The sequence below is a fragment of the Rhinatrema bivittatum genome, chromosome 5 (genome assembly GCF_901001135.1).
Source record: "Rhinatrema bivittatum chromosome 5, aRhiBiv1.1, whole genome shotgun sequence".
Lineage (NCBI taxonomy): Eukaryota > Metazoa > Chordata > Amphibia > Gymnophiona > Rhinatrematidae > Rhinatrema > Rhinatrema bivittatum.
Window position 1 is genome coordinate 298983437 of NC_042619.1, and position 23336 is coordinate 299006772.

Below are 23336 nucleotides of genomic sequence, written 5' to 3' on the forward strand. Positions count from 1 at the left end.
GCAAGGTCATGGTCAAGCCCAGAGACAGAAAAGAAAAAAAATGGAAGCTTTGTAATAGTGTGTGAATCTGCAGAACGAATGTGAGATAAGAAGGTGCCTTGGAAACTACAAGAACAAAGAACTACTGAACAAGCAAAAAATGTAACATCTGAGGGGTGCATGAAGGAAAATTACCAGCAAACGTAGGGAATGAGAGAGGGGAGGGGGGAAGCATATGCGAGCCATGTATAAAATATGTGTATAAAAGATTAACAGTGTATAAAAGATTAAGCTAAATTTAGAATGATGAGTAGATTGGCACTGCAAGTTGAACAGTTAAATTCTGTGATATCTTGCTCCATTTACTCCCATAAGGAAAACACAATCTTGATTTTCCTTAAAGTTTCCTCTATTTTAACTTTGTATGCATGCATGAAATAAACAAATCCTGCCAGCAATTATAGATCTCCAAGCTACTTAATAAATGTTAAGTTTTGAAACTGAAAGTCTGATCACTGGCTATCTCTAGGGAGGAAACCAGGCGGGGTAAGTTTCAAGGTTTTTAACATCAGAAAAAAAATTGGGTTGAACTATTACTATTAGCAAAAAATGGACTAATTTTTTTTTAATTCTCTTCCAGTTTTTGAATAAGTTCCTAGTTTGCTTAAGTGGTCCCCGTGTAATAAGCCTATTGTAAACAAGTAAAAATACTTACATTCTGTGTGCCTTGTGTGGGAAGAACTTGGTTAATTATGTTGCTGTTCTGAAGAAGTCCTATTTAAAAAAAAAAAAAAAGAAGAAAAGAAAAGAAAAGAAAATAAAGAAATGCTGCAGTAGTAAACAGACAGCTGAAGCTCAGAGGAGAGTCAATTTCTCCTGGTCCCTGTGACATTTTTATCTTACCCATACTGCTGATTACCTCCTACCCTGAAGAAGTGCAGGAATAAAGGTTGCAGCCCCTTGTCAGAAAATAGAAGCCAGGAGGAGGGAAGACTGACAGGGCAGGTGATAGACAGCTCCTGCTACTGGGTTAAAGGGGCTTTTAGAGAAGATAAGGTCATTGCAGAAAGGCTAAATGAATTCTTTGCTTCCGTGTTTACTGATGAGGATGTTGGGGAGATATCAGTTCTGGAGATGGTTTTCAGGGGTGATGAGTCAGATGAACTGAACAAAATCACTGTGAACCTGGAAGATGTAGTAGGCCAGATTGACAAACTAAAGAGTAGCAAATCACCTGGACCAGATGGTATGCATACTAGGGTACTGAAGGAACTCAAAAATAAAATTTCTGATCTATTAGTTAAAATTTGTAACCTATCATTAAAATCATCCATTGTACCTGAGGTCTGGAGGGTGGCCAATGTAACCACAATATTTAAAAAAGGCTCCAGGGGCAAACCGGGTAACTATAGACTAGTGAGCCTGACTTCAGTGCCGGGAAAAATAGTGGAAACTATTCTCAAGATCAAAATCGTAGAGCATATAGAAAGATACGGTTTAATGGAACACAGTCAACATGGATTTACCGAAGGGAAGTCTTGCCTAACAAATCTGCTTCATTTTTTTGAATGGGTTAATAAATATGTGGATAAAGGTAAACCGGTAGATGTAGTGTATTTGGATTTTCAGAAGGTGTTTGACAAAGTCCCTCATGAGAGGCTTCTAAGAAAACTAAAAAGTCATGGGATAGGAGGCGATGTCCTTTCGTGGATTACAAACTAGTTAAAAGACAGGAAACAGAGAGTAGGATTAAATGGTCAATTTTCTCAGTGGAAAAGGGTAAACAGTGGAGTGCCTCAGGGATCTGCACTTGGACCGGTGCTTTTCAATATATATATATAAATGATCTGGAAAGGAATACGACGAGTGAGGTTATCAAATTTGCGGATGGTACAAAATTATTCAGAGCAGTTAAATCACAAGCGGATTGTGATACATTACAGGAGAACCTTGCAAAACTGGAAGATTGGGCATCCAAATGGCAGATGAAATTTAATGTGGACAAGTGCAAGGTGTTGCATATAGGGAAAAATAACCCTTGCTGTATTTACACGATGTTAGGTTCCATATTAGGAGCTACCACCCAGGAAAAAGATCTAGGCATCATAGTGGATAATACTTTAAAATCATCGGCTCAGTATGCTGCAGCAGTCAAAAAAGCAAACAGAATGTTAGGAATTATTAGGAAGGAAATGGTTAATAAAACAGAAAATGTCATAATGCCTCTATATCGCTCCATGGTGAGACCGCACCTTGAATACTGTGTACAATTCTGGTCGCCACATCTCAAAAAAGATATAGTTGCGATGGAGAAGGTACAGAGAAGGGCAACCAAAATGATAAAGGGGATGGAACAGCTCCCCTATGAGGAAAGTCTGAAGAGGTTAGGGCTGTTCAGCTTGGAGAAGAGATGGCTGAGGGGGGAATATGATAGTGGTCTTTAAGATCATGAGAGATCTTGAACGAGTAGATGTAAATCGGTTATTTACACTTTCAAATAATAGAAGGACTAGGGGGCATTCCATGAAGTTAGCAAGTAGCACATTTAAGACTAATCGGAGAAAATTATTTTTCACTCAACGCACAATAAAGCTCTGGAATTTGTTGCCAGAGGATGTGGTTAGTGCAGTTAGTGTAGCTGGGTTCAAAAAAGGTTTGAATAAGTTCTTGGAGGAGAAGTCCATTAACGGCTATTAATCAAGTTTAGTTAGGGAATAGCCACTGCTATTAATTACATCAGTAGCATGGGATCTTCTTAGTGTTTGGGTAATTGCCAGGTTCTTGTGGCCTGGTTTGATTTCTGTTGGAAACAGGATGCTGGGCTTGATGGACCCTTGGTCTGACCCAGCATGGCAATTTCTTATGTTCTTATGTTCTTAATACTAAGGCAGGGCTCAAAGAGAAAAGAACAAAGAGAGATTTGGGAAGTTTCTGAAACCTGCTGTACCTGTTGCTGCTAATGTATCTTTTGAATCAGCTGGGTCTGGCAGAGAAAAGACAGGAAGTGACCTCAATACAGATCTCTGGCAATGGAAGTCAGAGAAAGCCAGAATAAAAGTCTTACAATCAATGCCAGGCTAGATGAGAGGAAGCATTGAGGAATCTCCTTATATAATTTTTATTTCAAAACAAGGCTTTATTAAAGTTTTAGAAGCTAAAGTTGGATGGTGTTACACAGAAAGTAATCTAAACAATATAAGTCTATGGGTGGAAAAGGTTGCTGAAACAGCCACCCACAGCACAAGGGTTCCACCTTTCAATGGGCCCCCTGTGACAGGCTAATTTGCAACCTTTCATGCTGAGAGAAGTCTTGTGCTTAGGTGTTTTATCAGTAAACAGACTGGTGGAAGGACTCTAGGGGCTGTAATGTGAATATATTCCATGAAAGTTTAAAACCATGTTTAAAAAATTTCTAATTTACAGTAATTACATTAATTGTCAGACTCCTGCCATCTTAAGGAGTTTATAAAAGAGTCCAGTAGCAGTGTTAGAACCTTGTGAGGAACTATTTATTTTGGTGTGACATCACCAAAGGCAGTGATCCTCTGTGTGGGAAAAAGAAATGTGGAGACTGTTCCTGTGAGAAGAGGCAGAAGCTTACAGTTGGGACTCTGCCCTTGGAAACATGGAAAAATCAGAAAACCCTGTTGTTTCAGACAGGAATAGTGGGAACAAACATATGTATGATGATTGCATCTCTCTCTCTCTCTCTTCCAGAATTTAAGTGGCCCCTGATGTAGGCGATTATTGCCAAAAAACCTGCCAGTGTTGGACAATTCTCACTGAAAGGTATATTGTTTTGGGCAGCTATGAAGTGAAGTGCCAGCCGTTATTCAGCATAAGCAGGAGCTAAATTTAACTTTCTCACAGAAAAATATTCACAACTACTAACGCTCATATCTATTTCTCAAGTGGCTTTGGTTTTGTTGAAAAAGATGTTGGAATTCTTTTATTTGCAAGGAAAATTTATTTTTAAAAAATGTCTATTTATCACACTCACATTGGTACATGATTACTATATATTTATTCCTGTGTTTCACTTTAGTTTGAGGTTTAGTGCTCATCGTAGTGTATCCAGACAGGACATTATGATACCAGTTCTTTGCATTTATTCATACAGTCTGTCCATACATACAAAAAAATATGTATCATTTTGTTTCTCACGGTTTTCTCTTACACTGTACATGGTAGCTTTAATGTTGGATTTCTGAAAGCTTTTGTTTTCCGCATAAGCACAGACGAGGAAGATCTTTATAAGTCAGGCCTATGTGCTAAAATGTAATTTTGCTCAATCACATAAATGTCTTCATTAGTTAGGAACATGTCCACAAAATAGGTGAAAGGAGCAATATCTGTTTCCTGGTTTTTCATATGCTAATAGGGATACCCAAGCACACAGAAAGTCTCCTATCATTCTCTGACTGAATTAGGTTTGAGCATAATTAATGCAATGGTGCATTGCTTACAAGTAAAGAGAATCAAAAGCTTAATCTGCAGCTGGTAGGGAAATCTAGTGGAAAACAAATAATGATATGGTAAAGTGCATATGTATGCAAGAATCCAATTACAGCTGCTCTGTCAATTTTGATTTTAATTTGCAGTTTGAACATGGGAAAGTAAGGAGACTGATGGAACCAGGGGTCATTTACAGATTTTGTTTTAATGGAATTCTGAAAGAAGTAAGGGCAAAGAAGAGAACGCCAGCCCAGTGATTTAATTACAGTAAGGCCGATGCAATACAGTGCGCTCAACCGAGCACACTGTTCAACCCGCAGTTGGATGCAGGTTGTGTAGGCACAACCTGATCCCCTTATGCAATAAGGGGATTAGCACCTCCACAACGCGCGTCCAACGCCCCACAAAACTAATAGTGCTTATCATATGCAAATGCATGTTGATGAAGCTAATAGTAACTCACCCCAAATGCAAAAAAAAAATGTTTGTCCAATACGCACATTTTTGCACTCATAAATTAATGGCTGCCCTTTAAGATCAAACCCTTTTCTATTTCTTTTCTTTTTCTATGCTCCACAATTATCCCCACAGAAGCCCCGACATTGACAATGTTTCAGCAAACTGCCTTCCTTAGGGGAACCAAGTTAATCTACGACAAAACATAAAAACATTAAAAATTAAAAGACTTCATAGATCTAACCCTATCTCAACCATTTATAACAATTTATACAGTCAACCCAACAGGAACATACCCTCTCCGCCGGCCACACAGGCTCTGATGCTGCGTCAGAAAATGGCGAAAAACGCTCACAGAGCAAACCAAGCCACTCCTATTTAAACTTACGTCACTGATTACTCATAAACCAATCACAATGCTCGCTACCCCTTTTCACAGAAAAACTGACCAGGCCCAAATCTTTAAGCCTTCAGGAAATACTGTCCTTAAAGAAAAGATCCGTTGCCAGTGATTTGTCTGATAAAATCTTTATGTCCATGTGTGTGCACCGGCAAATGCATGCACATGTGAGCCTATTCGCAGGTCTTAAATTTTATTTCTAAGGCTTTCGTCTCATTCTTTGTCTTTGGAAGTAGAACTTAATGAATCAGGCCCATTGTTTGCTAATGTACACAAAACTACAGAAATAGCAAAAATGGAAATGTTACTTTGATCTGTCATCTCGTTTAGAAAACAATGCGGAATGGCACAGGAAATTTTGATGTTTCCTGTGTCATCTTCACATCACTGTGTATCATCATGTTTTATATTATGTATATCGCCTAGTATTTATTCTTAGGCGATTAAGAAGTTCTGATAGAGATAAAGATCCAATTTTATAACATACGCGTGAAGGAAATTCCCAGGTTTACCAGTTAATCCACCAGTTTGCCCAGTCTATCTCTAGGTAAATCAAGACACTCTAGTTCTTCAGCCTGAACTCCGCCCAACATAACCAGACCCTGCAGTATTTGGCTGTAAAGCGTTTTATTCTTACACCAGATAATCAGCAGGTGTAAAAGTGTGCAGGTAACATCTGTACGCGTGCCACTTTCACGGGTTATAAAATAGCCACATATGTACGTAAATGTTTTCCCCGCCCAGGAACGCCCCTGACCCACCCCCTTTTTTACACGAGCACATTTATTCCTGCATAAGTACTTACACATCAATGTGTGAGGTCCAGTGGCATACTAAGGGGGGTGGTTCGCCCTAGTAGTGACAGCCAGAAGGGGAGTGCCCTAGAGAAACTCCGATATTCGGCGGGCCACAAGCAGAGCCCATCCCGCTCGGGACAGAAGATGGAGCTGACCCAGCGCACCGCGAGTGGAACCCATCCCACTCATAGCCGAGGAGTGTCGAGGTCCGGTGAGCCACAAGCAGAGCCTATCCCATTTGCGGTGGAAGACAGGGAAGAGGGAGGCCAAATAGCCTCAGGCGGAGTCCATCCCGCCTGCAGCTGAAGAGGGAGAGGCCCAGAATGACCGCACGTGAGCCTAAGTGATTTTGAGAGGAAGAGGTGTGTGTGTATGAGATTGTGTGGGAGTGAGGGTGTGTGTGTGTGTGTGTGTGTGTGTGTGTGTGTGTGTGTATATGTGTGTGTGTGAGTAAAAGATTGGGAGCCTGCATGTATGTATGGGAGTGTAGATGCGTGGGTGTGAAAGTAAGAGACTGGGAACATGTGTATGGGAGTGAAGGTGTGTGTTTGTGTGTGAGAGAGGGAGTCTGTGTGAAGGGGTGTGCATTTGCGAGAGAGAGAGAAAAATGGAGGGAGCCTGTGTGCAGGAATGTGTGAGAAGGGTCTGTGCGAGCGAGAGAGAGGGCACTTGTGTGAGGGAACCAGAGATCACTGGAGGGGATGGAGGAGTGAACCTTGGGGGGGGGGGGGGGGTGCCAAATACTTTAGGCACGCCATTGGTGAGGTTTATAAATAGCACTTCCCCAAATATATGCTGTTTGCACATGCATCTGCATCTTTGTGTTCATGCATCCCTTTTAAAATTTACCTTTAAATGTTCTTTAAAGACAGGCCACTAGTGAATTTAAAGTGAAAAGTAGAGGACATTAAGCAGATGGAAAAACTTTATTTAAATAAAGTAAATTAAACAGAAGTTTCCATTTTCTTTCAGGACAGGATGATCCAGTCCTGGTTTTACTCCTGCTGCATGTATGGACTTGTAGTTCTTATTTCCCTAAGAAAAGCAGGATCACATCTCCATACATAGCAAGCAGTGGGTTAAAATCAGGACTGCATCAACCTTTCCTGCAAAACTGAAGCCAGCTGTACTCCCTATAAAAAAACAACTACCCCGTAAGCTTTTGAGTTTTAAGTGGTGCACTATGTTATTTAATGTATTTTGGAGTTACTCTGATATTTAGCTGTTTTCTTCTGTAAGCAATGGAGCAGTGCATGATGGTTTATAAAAATACTAAAGCCAAAGAAGAATTAAAGCTAAAACGGGTGGAAAATGAGAAAAAGATAAGATGCCTTAAATCAAGGTCAGAGATATAAGCTGACAGCTTTTGGATGGAGACTATTCCTCCAATCCTAGTTTTTGAACTGCCATCCCAAGGCATTGTGGGATTTGTGGTCCTATTTTTACATAAACATCTCTGGTGTGACTGATTGCCTCCTCTCACCTACCCATGATTAACCCCCCCATTCCCTCCCTTCCCAATTGCTCCAATCATAATTGTAAGAGAGAACTCAATCGTACCCACGTTCATAAAGAAGATCTTTATTGGATGGATATGGTCGCAGTACAGGTCAATTGCATACAACAATTCAATTACTAAACATCAATTATTAACATATTCTCAGTCCCCAGGGTGGCCACACTCTCGCCTGCTAAATTTTAATTCATCAAGTGCTCCATAGGATCATGCTAGAGGAATGTAGCGCCATTGGGAGCACTACTGAACCTTGCTTCGGTTTACAAAATGTGCCATAGTATTATGCTACAACCATGTAGTGCTGTTGGGGGACACAGGGCCAAAGCCTCACTCCTCAGGTTATCCTACAATTCGATCCTTAATTACCGACGAAGTTGTCTGTGGTGCAATGAGGTTCTGATCCGTAAAAGAGCAGGGGTCACTCGTTAAGCGTGCCAACACAAGTTAGGGTGGTGCACAGGCCAATCCCAGCCGTCAAAGCCAAAAACCGCTGAAAGAAGAGGCTGCTTGGCAGGCCGGCCCATCTTTAAATCGTGCCCTCTGTGGCACGATTTAAAGATGGGCCGGCCTGCCCAGCAGCCTCTGGGCCTCCTCTGTGGCCTCCCCCCTTCCTCCCGTTAGCTGGGGTGGCTCGGCTCCTTTTGAAATACAGGTACCACAATGTATATAGGGGGGAGAGATGGGGGGTATGGGGGGTATGGTAGTCAAAGAGCTAGGACTAACCAAAAGTCTTCTTCCAAACTTGGGTCTCATCCCATCTCTGTAGGACAGGTAAGGAAATGTATGGTAGGAAAAGAACTATAAAGGCAGCTAGTACAGGGCGAAGGGTAGAGGATGAGCCACAAAAGGAAGGGGTCAGGTTGAAATGGACGATTTGCCCTCTGATAGTCATTTTCTTACACTAGATGCTAATTTCATTTTAAAGAGATTCCTTCCCCTTTGAAGTGCTCTCAGAGTTCACAAGACTGAAAACATAGATTAATTTCTGCTACATTATTGTTTGTAGGAGAAAGTGCTTTGGAAAATCTGGGGAAGACCTTGCAAAATAACGCTAATTAGCTGAATTTGTGGGCTCTAAGTGCTTGTGTTGGTTGTTAAAGTGGTCTGTGATAAACACATGCCTGCCCCCTGAGTAAGATGACCTCTCACAGACATTTTGCATCACTTTTAACTGCAGTTATGGCCAGCTGTCCATGAGCAACTCTACTAGGGGTGTGCACTTGCATTTTTTTTTTGTTTTGTTTGTGGTTTATTTCATTTCATTGAATTTGTTTGAAATGAAATAATAAGAATGAAAAAAATCCCAAAACAAAATTAAATGGGACTCCCTTCTGCCCACTAAAAAAAACCCTAATGCCTCAAAATTAAAACATTTCTAACTCTCCCTCCCTCTCAACTTCCAGATGCCACTTACCTCATTGTTGGTCTTTAAAGTCCAAATGGGACCGGAGCAATCCCCATTTGCTCCTGGCCCACTAGGTTATTCTGAAATGTGGCCAGCTGGCCCTAAGAATGGCACCATTTTATTGTAAGATGTTTTGCACGTTCCAGTGTCACTTTAAAATAGCAACCCAGAAGGCTTCTGGAGGTTGGAGGCAGACAGGAAGGCCTTGATTTTTTATTTTTTTTGCAGCAGCAGCAGAGGCACGGAATGGCAGGGCGGCCCAGACGGAGGCTGATGGATGCTCTGTAAGGACAATGAAACAAAAAGAAAATCAATTTTTTTTCATTTTTCTTTCATTTCGTTTACCATGTGAAATTAAACCAAACAAGAAATTTCATCAAAATTTCCTGTTTTGTTTCATATAAAAGCACAGCTCTAATACAATCCTTGTGACAACAAATTGAAAAGCCTGAGTTTTCAGGCTAGTCAAAGGATGCAAATTATTAACTTGAGTCTGATCAAATGCAAGCAAATATATATCATCAACGTTCATTGTGGAAATCATGAAAACCAGACTTGTCTGTGGCACTCAGGGGCTAGAGTAAACCATCACTAACAGGTTTTAGGACAGGCAGATCCAGTCCCAGATTTATCCATTTGCATGCATGTAGTCTTTTTATCTGAGCCTTTTCTTTTTTAAATGAAAGTGAGAATCTTGTCATTTTTACATAATTCTTCTATTTATTTATTTATTTATTTATTTATTTGAAGCTTTTATATACTGAGGTTTAGCGCATGCCTTCACCCCGGTTTACATTGAAACGAAACAATGATACATAGAACAAGTAGTGAAACAAAAGTATATGCATATAACAGGTCATGGAGCAGGTTGTAACAGGAAATAACTAAAATAGTTTAAGCCAAAAAACGAAAATGAATATAGAAACGAAAAACGAGGAAGGTATATACAAACTCATGCTCCAAATACAAGAAAGTATGAGTGGGAAATGAAGGAAAGAAGGGGGGGAATGGGTAGGAGGTAGGGGTCGGGGGGATAGAGGGGGAGGCAGTGGGAGGAGGAAGGGGTAAATATCTGCGGAAAAGAGAAGAGGGGAGAAGGAGGTGTAGGCTTAAGGCATCACAATTGTGATTTGCTTAAATCATCATTGAAAGTCTGGCTGAAGATCCAGGTTTTCAGTTCTTTTTTGAATGATTTATTATCGATGATATTGGTGAGGTAGCATGGTAGGGCATTCCAGAGTTTTGGCCCAGCTATGGAGAGAGCTCTATTTCTGGTGATTGTAAGCTTTGCCATGGGATATGTGGGTATTTCGAGAAGTCGTTTGTCAGAAGTTCTGGTGTTCCGTTGAGGTTTGTGGGGGTGGAACAGTTTACTGACTGCGGAGTTATCTGTATTGTGTACTGCGTCGTGGATGATCGTCAGGGTTTTGTATTCTATTCTCTGAATGATTGTGTATTTGACATACATAGGAAAATTGGTTGTCCAGATTCCTGGATTTTGCCTCCCCTCCAGCAGATGGAGACAGAGAAGTTTTGACTGAGCTGCCCTATATCCTGAGGTGCCACCTGCAGTCTGTCAGTATTGAACTGTACCCAAGCCAGATGAATAAATACCTTAGCCAAAAACAGTAACTATAAACAATTTAGTTCCCCACATAAGCAGAGAGAAGTAAAACCATGCAAACTCAACAACTCTGTCCACCCTAGGTGGGACCGGAACCTGAGCCATACTGATTCTTCAGAGAAAACAAAAGTATTTAGTCGAGCGGACTCTCCAATTTCCCATTTCGAAACAGGCTGGGACTCTGGACTGATCATTGGTACTACAGGAATGAAAATTAGCAGGTAAGAACCAATTTTTCTTTCCCTCTACGTACCAGGATCAGTCCAGACTCCTAGGATATACCAAAGCTTCCCTACACTGGGTGGGACCCGGAGATTCCCACTTTTAGCACTCTCTCACCAAAGCCCCCTGTTTCTGGGCCTGGACATCCATGTGGTAGTGCCTGGCAAACGAGTGCAAAGACTACCAAGTAGCCATCCTACAGATCTTTTGCTGCGAAACCTGCTGACACTTAGCCCAAGATGCCGCCTGCGATCGGATAGAATGAGCACAAAGCCCAACTGGCACCAGTCGACCTTTAGCAATGTACGTAGAGCTGATAGCCTCCTTCAACCACCAAGCAATAGTGGCCCTAGAAGCCTTATGTCCTCTCCAGGGGCCACTCCATAGCACTAAAAGATGATCCGACAGTCGGAAACTGTTGGAAATCTCCAAGGAACATAATAGGGCCGTCTCACATCCAATCTGCGCAAATTCCTGGACTGAGGAGTGGAAGAATCTGAACCATGGAAAAAGGGAGCCCCACAGACTGATTCAAATGAAAGGATGATACCACCTTCGGCAGAAAGGAGGGAACCATTCTCAAGGACACTCCTGTGTCCTTGAGAATGGTTCCCTACAGGATAAGGCCTGAAGCTCTGACACCCGCCGAGCTGAGGCTATAGCCACTAGAAATATCACTTTCAAAGTAAGATCCTTTAGCGTCACGCACTTCAAAGGCACAAACGGTAATGCACGCATGGCCCTCAAAAGCAGGTTGATGCTCCAGGAAAGACAAGGATTCTGGACGGAAGCACACAAATGCTTCGCCCCCCACCCAAAGGAAGCGCACAACGTCTGGATGCACAGCCAAACTCTTCGCACTCTATCATGAAGGCAACCTAGAGCCACTACTTGAACTCTCAGGGAATTAAAGGATAAACATTTAATCAGACCATCCTGTAAAAAGGCCAAGACATCAGGGATGGAGGTCCGGGTGGGATCCACACTGTGGTCTACACACCAAGAGATATGCCAGGGAAGTAGAGGTTTTCCTGAATTGCAAGGGAGTAGCAATCACTGCCTCCGAATTACCCTTGGTTCTTAGCCCCACCCTCTCAAAAACCAGGCTGCTAGACAAAAGCGATCCACCCCTTCCAAACAAACGGGACCTTGACGGAGGAGATTTGACAGGAGCTGAAACTGCAAGAGGCCTTCCACCACTAAGTTGAGCAGGTCCGCAAACCACAGCCACCTCGGCCATTCCGGTGCCACGAGAATTACATCCTCTCGATGGACTTCTACACGGCGCACCACCTTGCCGATGAGTGGCCACGGTGGAAATACATCCGACAGCCAAAGGAGGACTAGCGCGTCTACCCCGCCGCTCCTGTCTCCCAGCACCAACTGAAGAATCTCAAAAGTCGCCAATAAGTCCATGCTAGGCTGGCTCCACTTGCGGCATATAAGATGAAAAGCTTCCTCCAAAAGCTCCCATTCCCCGGGATCCAGTTGGTGATGGCTGAGGAAACCCGCCTGAATGTTGTCTGTACCTGCAGAGGCTGGGATCCTCTCTAGATGCCGTTCTGCCCAGCTGATCAAGGGCCTCCAAGGCTACCACCCGGATCTTGGTACCTCCCTGGGCGGTTTATATAGGCCACTGCTGTCGCATTTTCCGACAGCAGTGATCTCCCCCTCACCAGAGGGAGGAGAGCCTGCAGAACCATCTGAGCCTGCAGGGCCATCCGCACCGCTCTGGTCTCCAACCTGTTGATTGACCACGATGCCTCCTCCGCTGACCACCGTCCCTGTACTGAACGGTCCTGACAGACTGCACCCCACCCGGAAAGGCTAGCATCTGTAGTTACTATTGTCCAGGTGGGAATCTCCAAGCCCACCCCCCGGCGCAACTTGTCTGGGAGAAGCCACCAAAAGAGACTGGAGCGTGCAGATTCAGTGAGAGGAAGAGGTAGCTGAAACTGCTCTGAGACAGGGTCCCAATGGGGAAAACGAGGATCTTTGAGAGCGAGATTTACTTTCTTTAGGCCTAACAAGGGTTGAAACACCCTATCCTTTTTTGGTACCACAAAATAGATGGAATAATGACATGTTCCCTGCTCCTGCAGAGGAATCAGAACTATGGCCCCAAGCCAACACAGTCGATCGAGAGTCCGAAGCACGACTCGTTGCTTTCGCGCAGCAGCACAGAGAGAGATCCGGAAGAGCCTTTGCAGCAGATGAGCAAACTCTAAAGCGAACAGTGGTTGACCACACTAAGAACCCACCAGTCCACATGATCTTGGCCCACTCCTCTGAGAAAGATGACCCCTGATCACTGGGACTGAGGAGAGGTCCAGCCTCGCTGCATTGGGAGGGCTTAGCCCCGCCAATTCCCTGACTGGAGCCCACCATGCTCGACCTGCGGGCCTGAAACAACTGAGGCCAGGATTGCGGCCTTCCCTAGGCCTGCCACTGACCAGATGCCGGAGCTCTGCTCTGTCTGTACCGCCTTTGTCCATGAAAACAGGAGCAAGATGGAAAGGATCCGTTGGAGCCCTTGGGCTTATCATCCGGTAATTAGTGGACTCTATTCTCTCCCAGTAGCTTGATCACCTGGTCCAAATCCTCACCAAACAGGAGCTTGCCCTTAAAAGGCAATGCCCTGAGCTGAGCCTTAGCGGAAACATTCAAAGACCAATTCCGCAACCACAAAAGCCTCCTGGCAGAAACCACAGAAACCATCGAACGGGATGAAGTAGGAATGAGGTCATAAAGGGCCTCAGCGCCGTAAGCCACCGTAGCTTCCAGATGCTCTGCCTGCTGAGACCTAGCAGGTGACATGTCTGCCCGATCCTGTAATTGCCCTCCCATGTCAGAGAAGCCCGAAGCATAAAACTGTAGGGATGTGAATCGTTTTTGAATGATTAAAATTATCGTCAGATAATTTTAAAATCGTCCAAAATCGTTAGAGTGCACGATACAATACAAAACGGCTTCAGAAAGCACTTCAGTACCGAAACACTGCTTCTCTCACTCACCGACCTTGTCATCAGAGGATTCGATAAAGGTCACTCATTCATACTTGCCCTATTAGACATCTCCGCAGCCTTCGACACTATTAACCACTCCATTCTACTTGACAGGATATCTGATATTGGCATCTCTGGTACCCCATATCGCTGGTTCAAATCATACATAAGTGATAGACAATTCAAAGTAAAAATAGAAAACCATGAATCTGAGCCAATCGATATCACAAGGGGCGTACCCCAAGGCTCATCCTTATCATCCACACTTTTTAATATATACCTCCTCCCCCTCTGCCAACTACTCTCAAATCTTAACCTTCCACACTTTGTCTATGCTGATGATGTACAGGTTCTTATACCCATCACTGACTCCTTCTCCAATGCCCTTAAAAGATGGGACAGTGCCCTTTCATCCATCAACTGTCTACTTACTCAACTTAACCTAGCCCTTAACCCCAACAAAACTGAACTTATGATCATTTCACCACAACCCCTTAATACCTTACCTTCCCCCTCTCCCAACTCTCCCCTTGTTCCCCCTGTCCTCTCACAATCAGTAAGAGACCTAGGAGTCACACTTGACCCTCAATTCTGCCTACAGAAATTTATCTCCTCTACCATTAAGGATTGTTACTACAAATTACACACCCTCAAAAAACTTAAACCTTTGCTGCACTTCCATGACTTTAGAACTGCCCTGCAAGCCTTAATATTATCCAAAATTGATTATTCAAACTCCCTACTCCTAGGACTTCCCAAGAACAGCATTGCCCCCCTACAGCTGCTTCAAAATGCAGCTGCACGAGTACTTACAGGCACCCGCAGAAAAGAACATATCACACCCATTCTCAAACAACTCCACTGGCTCCCCATCGCAGCCAGAATTCAATTCAAAACTCTTGCACTCATCCATAAAGCCATAAACAATCCTGAAATGCTCTGGTTTCCAGACAGTCTACACCTTCGTTCCTCTTCCAGACCTACCAGAACCCCCTACACAGCTAATATTCACACACCCTCTCCCAAACTCTTTCACCTTACAGCCACTAAACAACGTGCCATTTCCCTAGCTGGTCCCTCCTTATGGAATGCTATGCCCACCCACCTACGCCTTGAAACGTGCCCTAAGAAATTCCGACAGAACCTCAAGACTTGGTTGTTCACACGAACCTATACCTGAGCCACCTCTCCTTGAGCCACCCTTCCTTTTCTCCCCTGCTCCTCTCCACCCCGTTCTCCCTCTCCCCCCCCCCCCCACTCCCTTTCCCGCCCTAAGGTCCCTCCTTAAACCCCCTCTCCTAACTCCTCCCACTGTATTACTATTGTACATAAGCTATAATTAATATTTATGTTTTTTACCTCGAACTTACTTGTACAGCATATCCTTGGTTTCCCTTATCCCTCTACCCCTCCTTCCCAGTTCTCCCAATATTTTCCTATTACACCCCCCCCCCCCCCCTCTCTAGTTACTTTATTCAGTTTCTATGTAAAGCCCTGTTGGCTATTTTTTGTTCTATGGAAACCGATGTGATGTTTTCCAAACGAATGTCGGTATATAAAAATTGTTAAATAAATAAATTAAATAAATAAATGCCCCCGATTTATCGTCAGGGGCATTTGTATTGTATCGTTAAATAGGGCGCGAGAAAACCGGCACACGAAAAAAACCCTAAAACCCACCTGAACCTTTAAAACAAATCCCCCACCCTCCCAAACCCCCCCCCCAAAATGTTTTAAATTACCTGGGGTCCAGTGGGGGGGGGGGGGTCCCGACGCGATCTCCCTCTCTCTCTAGCCACGGCTACGATGAGAAATGGCGCCGGTGGCCCTTTGCCCTTATCATGTGACTGGGCAAAGGTAGCGCCGGCGCCATTTTGGTTCCTGGCTCCTGACATCACGCGTGCAGGAGATCGCCCCCGGACCCCCGCTGGATAATAGAAAGACTAGGGTGCACTCCATGAAGTTAGCATGGGGCACATTTAAAACTAATCAGAGAAAGTTCTTTTTTACTTAACGCACAATTAAACTCTGGAATTTGTTGCCAGAGGATGTGGTTAGTGCAGTTAGTATAGCTGTGTTTAAAAAAGGATTGGATAAGTTCTTGGAGGAGAAGTCCATTACCTGCTATTAAGTTCACTTAGAGAATAGCCACTGCCATTAGCAATGGAAACATGGAATCAACTTAGTTTTTGGGTACTTGCCAGGTTCTTATGGCCTGGATTGGCCACTGTTGGAAACAGCATGCTGGGCTTGATAGACCTTTGGTCTGACCCAGTATGGCATTTTCTTATGTTCTTATGTTCTTATTGCCAGAGGATGTGGTTAAGGTATTTAGAGCCGGATTTTCAAAAGGTTACGTGCTCCGGGCCTATTTTCAAAAGGCTCGGTGGCACGCATAAAGCCCCGGGACGTGTGTAAGTCCCGGGGCTTTACAAAAGGGGTGGCCCAGGGGCGGGGCGATCTGGGGTTGGGGCTGGGGTTTGGCTTGCGCACGCAACTTACTTCAGCCCCAGCGCTGAAGTAAGTTTTGAAATTAAAAAAAAGAAATCATCAAAGGTTGGGGAGAAAGGACAGGGGAGTTAGGGGAAGGGAAGGTGCAGTGGGGGAGTAAAGAAGTTCCCTCCGAGGCCACTTCGATTTTGGAGCAGCCTGGGAGGCAACAGGGGAAGGCAGTGCGGCTTGGATTGGGCTTGGCACGCACAAGGTGCACAATTGTGCACCCCCTTGCGTGCGCCGACCCTGAATTTTATAACATGCGTGCGCCTGCGCACGCATGTTATAAAATCTACCCCTTAGTGTAGCCAGGTTTAAAAAAGGTTTGGATAAGATCCAGGAGGAGAATTCCATAAATTGCTATTAATCAATAGGGAATAGCCACTACTTGTTGCCAGCATTAGTAGCATTAGATCTGTTTAATGTTTGGGTATTTGCCAAGTACTTGTGACTTGGATTGGCCACTGTTGGAGGCAAGATACTGGGCTTGATGAACTCTTGATCTGACCTAGTATGGCATATATTATGTTCTTAAGTTCTTATGACCCCCAAGGCGTAGCGTACAGGGAATATCAGAAAAGCAGAGTGGCAGCAAGACTCACAAGGTGTAGAGTCTACAGTATGGCAGTAAGAATGAATGTCATCAAGATCCCCAAAGAGTAGTATAGAAACATAGAAATGACTGCAGAAGACCAAACGGCCCATCCAGTCTGCCCAGCAAGCTTTCACACTTATTTTTCTCATTCTTATCTGTTATTTATTTATTTATTTATTTATTTAAAAGTTTTTATATACCACACTAGGGGTAGGTATCTATCCATCTTAGCGGTTACTCGGACCACTGAGGTCAGGGCCCTTATTGGTAACTTTTTGATTCTAATTTCCTTCCACCCCCGCCATTGATGTAGAGAGCAGTGCTGGAGCTGTATCAAAGTGGTATTAGGCCTAATTGGTTAGGGGTAGTAACCACCGCAATAAGCAAGCTACTCCCATGCTTGTTTACTCAGCCTGTGCAATTTAGTCCTTGTTGGTTGTTGTCTGAATATAAATTCTCTTTTCTTCATTCCCCTCCTGCTGTTGAAGCAGTGAGCTGCGCTGTATATTTATTCTAAGTGAAGTATCAGGCTTAATTGGTTTGGGGTAGTAACCGCTGTAACAAACAAGCTACCCCCAGCTTATTTGTTTACTGAGACTATGGTTATAGTAGCAAAGCAGAGTGTCAGCAAGACCCCTAAGGTGTAATATCAGAGGCATGGCAGGTAGGCAGAGTGGCAGCATGACTCCCAAGGTGTAGCATCAGGGGCATGACAACAAGGAAGAGTGTCAGAAAAATGTTCAAGATGAAGCATAAGGGGTATAGCAGCAAGGAAGTGTGCAAGCAAAGCCCCCAAGGTGTAGCATAAGGAGTATAGCAGCAAGGCATAGTGGCAGCAAAACTCTTAATTTAGAGTCTGGGGTATGGCAGTAAGGATGAGTGACAGCAAGACCCCTAAGGAATAACATCAAGAGCAGGACACCTTCATCTTGATTGATCCTCCAGTCTGTCTACTTTCCTACTTCTCCTTCCTCAGCTCCATCCTGGCTACTACCTCACTCAGGAATTTTTTAGTTTCTATAGTTACCAGTCTCACTGTAGCACTTTTCAATGGCCCATAGACGTGAATGGGCGACAAACAAATGAAACAAAAATTTTTGTTTAAATTTGTGAACACCCTCAATTTATTTCATGGGTCCACAAATGAAACAAAAATGGTCCCATTTGTTACATTTTACCCATTCATTCAAACTCAACGCATATCCCTACGACAAATATCTGGATACCAGAAAACAGGTACCGAAAATGGGAGATCCTTGAAAGAGTTCTGTTCTCCTAAGATTACCTCAGAGCTGTTGGATGGTGAATGAGGAAAAACCCTGGTATGTGAAGATCTGCAGTGACTGTAACTTTTAGGACTGTGTATTGTCTTTTGTTTTTCTGATGACTTGCACTATTTTTCAGGGTGCACGCTATTGATTTTATTCATCTTTATCAATAGTCCAATAAAGAATTTATTTTTGACCAATACTAGATTATGTGGCAGTGAGTTATTTTTGCTGGAAGGTGTAAGAAGACCTCCAAACAACCTTGAAAGACTTTCCTCCCCAGCAGGAAAGAACCTGAGATTATGGGGCACAAATTTGAACTTATCCAGATAAATAATGCTTTTATTTTAGAGTTATCTAGCTCTTACATACCTACATAAATTGGAAAAATGCTAATTAGATGGACAAGTAGCATTTTTCAGACTTATCCGGCTAAGTGTCGCTACTTAGCTGCATAAATAGGAGCTTATCCGGAATAAGTAAAGATAAGTATCACTACTTATCCAGATAAGTCCAAACTTGCGTAGCTCATGGTTTTTCCATATGCATGCATATGAAATCATATTTTATATCCTGCACCTATCATTTGTGCATAGGTTTTAAAATACAGTAGTAAATAACCATGTGCCCACATACACGTGCATATGGGCACATGCCAGCGGTTTTGAAAGTTATCCTCTAATTATATAATTAGCAAGAAACCCTTTAGGGTAGATTTTAAAAGGCCCGCGTGCGTAAATCCCGTGGTTTATGTGCGTACGCCAGGTGAATTTTCAAAGGGGTCCAGCCACGCGTGTAAAGCCCAGTACACACATAAGTGCCAGGCCTCTTTGAAGGGGCGGGCCGGGGACGTGTTCTGGGCAGGACCTGGCCGGGACAGTGCCATTGATCGCTGTCCCAAAGATTCCCGGTACGCACAACTTACTTCAGCTCGGGAGCTGAAGTAAGTTATAAAACAAAGGGAAAAAAAAGGGTTTATGGGATGGGGAGGAGAGGGGAAGAGGGAGGGAATTTAGGTAGGGGGGGGTAGCATCAGGGGACAGAGAGAGACCTAGGGAAGGCCCGAATGCGTTGCCGCTCGGAAATTGCGAAATGCCGTCCACACATACGCGCAGCCCACGGATTTTATAACATGCGCATGCATATTATAAAATCGGTGCATCCATGTATGCGCACTGGGAAGCGGGCACACATGGATGCACGTGCGCACGTTTGAAAATCTACCCCTTTATTTCTTTTTTTCATTTTTTTTTTTTTTAGTATATAAAATTCCTTGGATATCTGAATATTGATGCGAGTGTTACTAATTCAGAAAAACAGTTCAGTTATCTTGCTTTGTCCTAAATGGCTATCTTCAGGGATACAAAACTTCCTTCATGGGTCACTAGCCAGAGAAGAAATACATTCATTATGAATCCTATTTGCCTATCCCCTTCATTGTCGCCAGTTTTTAAAAATTATTTTTCTTGTCTAATAGACCCATTCTCTTATCATCAAGATAACTGCAATCTGTTTCTCACAGGTCTCCACTGAACTATTTCACTCCACTATAGTCTATTAAAAATTTACAATTAATCTTTCTCCTATGTTGTAACGACCGGACCATGATAATCCCTTTCCTGAAGTCACTACATTGGCTCCTCATCCATTTTGCATAAAGTTTAAGCTCCTCCTACTCATCTACAAGAACCTTCACTCTGCAGCTCCTCATTACCTCTACTCTTATTTATTTATTTATTTATTTATTTTGGTGGGATTTTTTTTATACTGTCGTTCCAAGATAAGATCACAATAGTTTACAAAGTCATCGTTTGGTTTCAAGTTCAACATTTCCCATTCTAGGTCATCATTCTTATCTCCCCCTAAACTCTTCACAAACTCGGTCCATCAGGCAAGCAGTTCTTATCTGTGCTCTTCCCCTCTGTCATCAACTCCTAATGCCATGCTTTCCACCCAGGCCTGGGTTTAGGTATAGGCAACATAGACCACTGCCAAGGGTGCCAAATTCTGAAGGCAAAAAATATCCATTCCAAAGAGAAGCCTGCCACACAACTTCAAAAAGATGTGCCACTGTGGCACCCTGCCTATGGGGTCTAAAATCTTAAATCCTTCCCGGTTTTCATCTTGCTTGCCATATGCCTGGAACAGCCTTCCATGTGACATGCTGTCCTCCATGGCCATATATGCCATCTAAAACCCCACCTTTTTGAGGTTGCTTTTAAATCTTGAACCCAGGCTCTCCACGATCACAGTGTTGTCATTTTAATCATGTTTACCATAGTCAATTATTTTCCTGAAGCCTCTTATTTTTCTGTATGGGCTATATTGTAACCTCCACAGAACAGGGATTGTCTCTATGTCTAGCAGCACTCAGCAAATGATAAAACAGTAGTAGTTGATACTTCTGCTATATTCATGCTTGTGTGGGATCAGTGTGATTCTTTGACAAGGATCTGTACTGCAGTGACCTAATTTTCCTAATTTGCTGATATTGGATATCGCTACATGGGAGGAGCTCAGTTAAATTTCAGTCATTAATATCTAATAAGGAATTAAATTAAAGCTGGAGCTCAAAAAGCTTTATATTATCTAAATTTAATTATCTAAAAAAGTCAATTTAATTATCTAAAAAAGTCTAAAAATCCCCAGACTCTTTTGTTAGTACAGTTGCTTTAAGAGACAACTTTCTGCAGCAGAAATATTATGCCGCTGTTTTCTGGGATTTTTTTTTTTCACACAGTGATTACACAGCATATGAAATCTCCCAGTGCAATGTTATTAATACAATAGGTGAAAACGGAAGGTGAAATGGTCAGAAACAGAAACTTTTCCTGTACTGAGGCGTTTTTTTCATGTGGAACCTCTGTCATACAATTAAAAAGCAACGTAGAAACACAGCAGCTTTTAGCATGAACTGCCCAGTTCAACCTGCACCTCCCATCCCACCCCATCCCCTCCTGTGTCACCACAATTCCTAGTGGATCTCTGGCTCTCCTCCTCCCTTGCCCTCACTGCCTCTCTCTGTCTGCTGAATTTCTGCATTGTCTTGCTCCCATTCTGCAGACAGACTCTTCTAGGCATTGACTGCATAAGAAGATGCATAGAGTTTAGCACCTTGCCTCCAACAGCAGCCAGTCCAGGTCATTAAGAAGTACCAGGTAGATCCTTCTCATGGACAAGCAGTGGGTTTCCCTGAGTTCTCCTGGCTAATCATTGTTTATGGACTTTACCTCGAGGAATTTGTCCAAACCCCTTATAAACCCAGCTATGATAAATGCCTTCACCACATCTTCTGGCAAGAAATGTCATTGTTTAATTGTGCGATCAGTCCCATACGTTTAGTAAAACTGTATTTCCTCAGTCCCCCTCCTTCCAACTGATTCCCTTGTTCTTGAATGTCTTTTCTCTTTTTTTTCTTTTCAAATGGAAAATGCATTCTCTTTGTAGCTTATTGAAGCATGCCAGACATTTGCTTTAAAGTTTTACTTTAGAAAGCATCGGAGAATATTGTATACTATCCTAAGGGATCAAAAAATGATTATCTCCAGGTTTATCACAATAGCATTTAGCTATCTCGTATTTCAAAGTGCATTTCTCAGCAAGGTTTGACTCCTTCTCCTAGAAAGTGCAGTGGTATACTTTAACAGGTGAATTTTCAAAAGGATTTTCACAGGTAAATGTAATTACTATTGCAGCAGTTTTCAAAAGCCATTTAACGTGTGTAAATTGCACTAAGGTGGGTGAATCCTATGGATAATTGATTTCAATGGCATATACTGTAGTAATTTTCAAAAGCCCACTTACTCGAGTAAATGCTTTTTAAAATCAGGCCCTAAGTTTAATGTTATGGTTTCATTTCCTTAATATCCAAATTGAAAACAAAATTGAGTGCTGAATTCTGGGAATTGAATAAGTAATAGACTAGTTTAGACTGAAATAGAACGTCTCTACAGATTTGCCACTCTGGACCTGCCCATGGCCCTTTAAGAGGCTGGGCCATGCCCCTAGACATGCGTGTGCATGTCTAGGGGCAGGGACGATGCCACAGAGGACGCCAAGCCCCGTCGTGAGGCTTGGTAGTTGTTGGAAGGCCCAGTGGTCGCCACTGCGGGACGCCGCAGCTGAGCCGAGCTAGCAGCAGCAGCAAGGGAGAACGGCCCTGGACCCATCAGAGCTGGGATGAGGTGAGCAGGCCCAGGCGCGGGCCAAGCGTGGATGGGGAGTGCAACAGTACCCCCCCCCCTCCCCCATCTCTAGGCCTCCCCTTCCTCGGTCAAGGCTTGTCAGGGTGAGCCTGATGGAAGTCTCGCAATAGATTCTTATCAAGGATATTCTGTGAGGATTCCCAAGAGTTCTCTTCGGCCTCAAATCCCTCCCAGGCAAGAAGATATTCCCAGCGGCCTCGACGCCGAAAGACATCGAGGACCTCTCTTACCTGGAGGGTAGTGTCAGGTTCAGCGGAAACCTGCAGTGGAGCTGGTGAACATCTGGTGGGCCATGACAATACTAGGGGCTTCAGGAGGGACACATGAAATGTGTTGTGGATACCCATATTGCGAGGAAGCTGAAGCTGATAAGTTACTGCCCCTAGCAGTCTGTTGAATGGGCCAATGTATTTCGGAGCCAATCGTTGGGAAGGAAGCCGTAGTTTGATATGTTTGTTGCTCAGCCAAACCTTCTGGCCAGGTCGGAACAAGGGTACAGTGCAACGATGAGTGTCCGTGAATCTTTTGGCACTCTCTGCTGCAAGGGTTAATCTTTCTTTGTCTTGATTCCATAAGCGAAGTATTGTCTGTGCTGAGGAGTGAGCTGCGGGCGAGGGAACTGAAAGCGCAACTGGAAGAGGCAGATGTGGCTGATGGCCAAAGACCACTGAGAAGGGTGAAATGTCAGTGGCAGAGGCGACGTGAGTATTGTGGGATAACTCGGCCCATGGCAAGAGTTCGGCCCAATCATTTTGTTGATCATTGACATAGGACCTCAGGAACGTCTTCAGTGAGCAGTTCATCCTTTTGGCTTGGCCGTTCGCTTGAGGGTGATAAGCCAATGTCAGGTTCAGGGTGATGTCAAATTTGGTACACAAGGATTTCCAGTATTTGGCAGCGAATTGTGGTACACAAT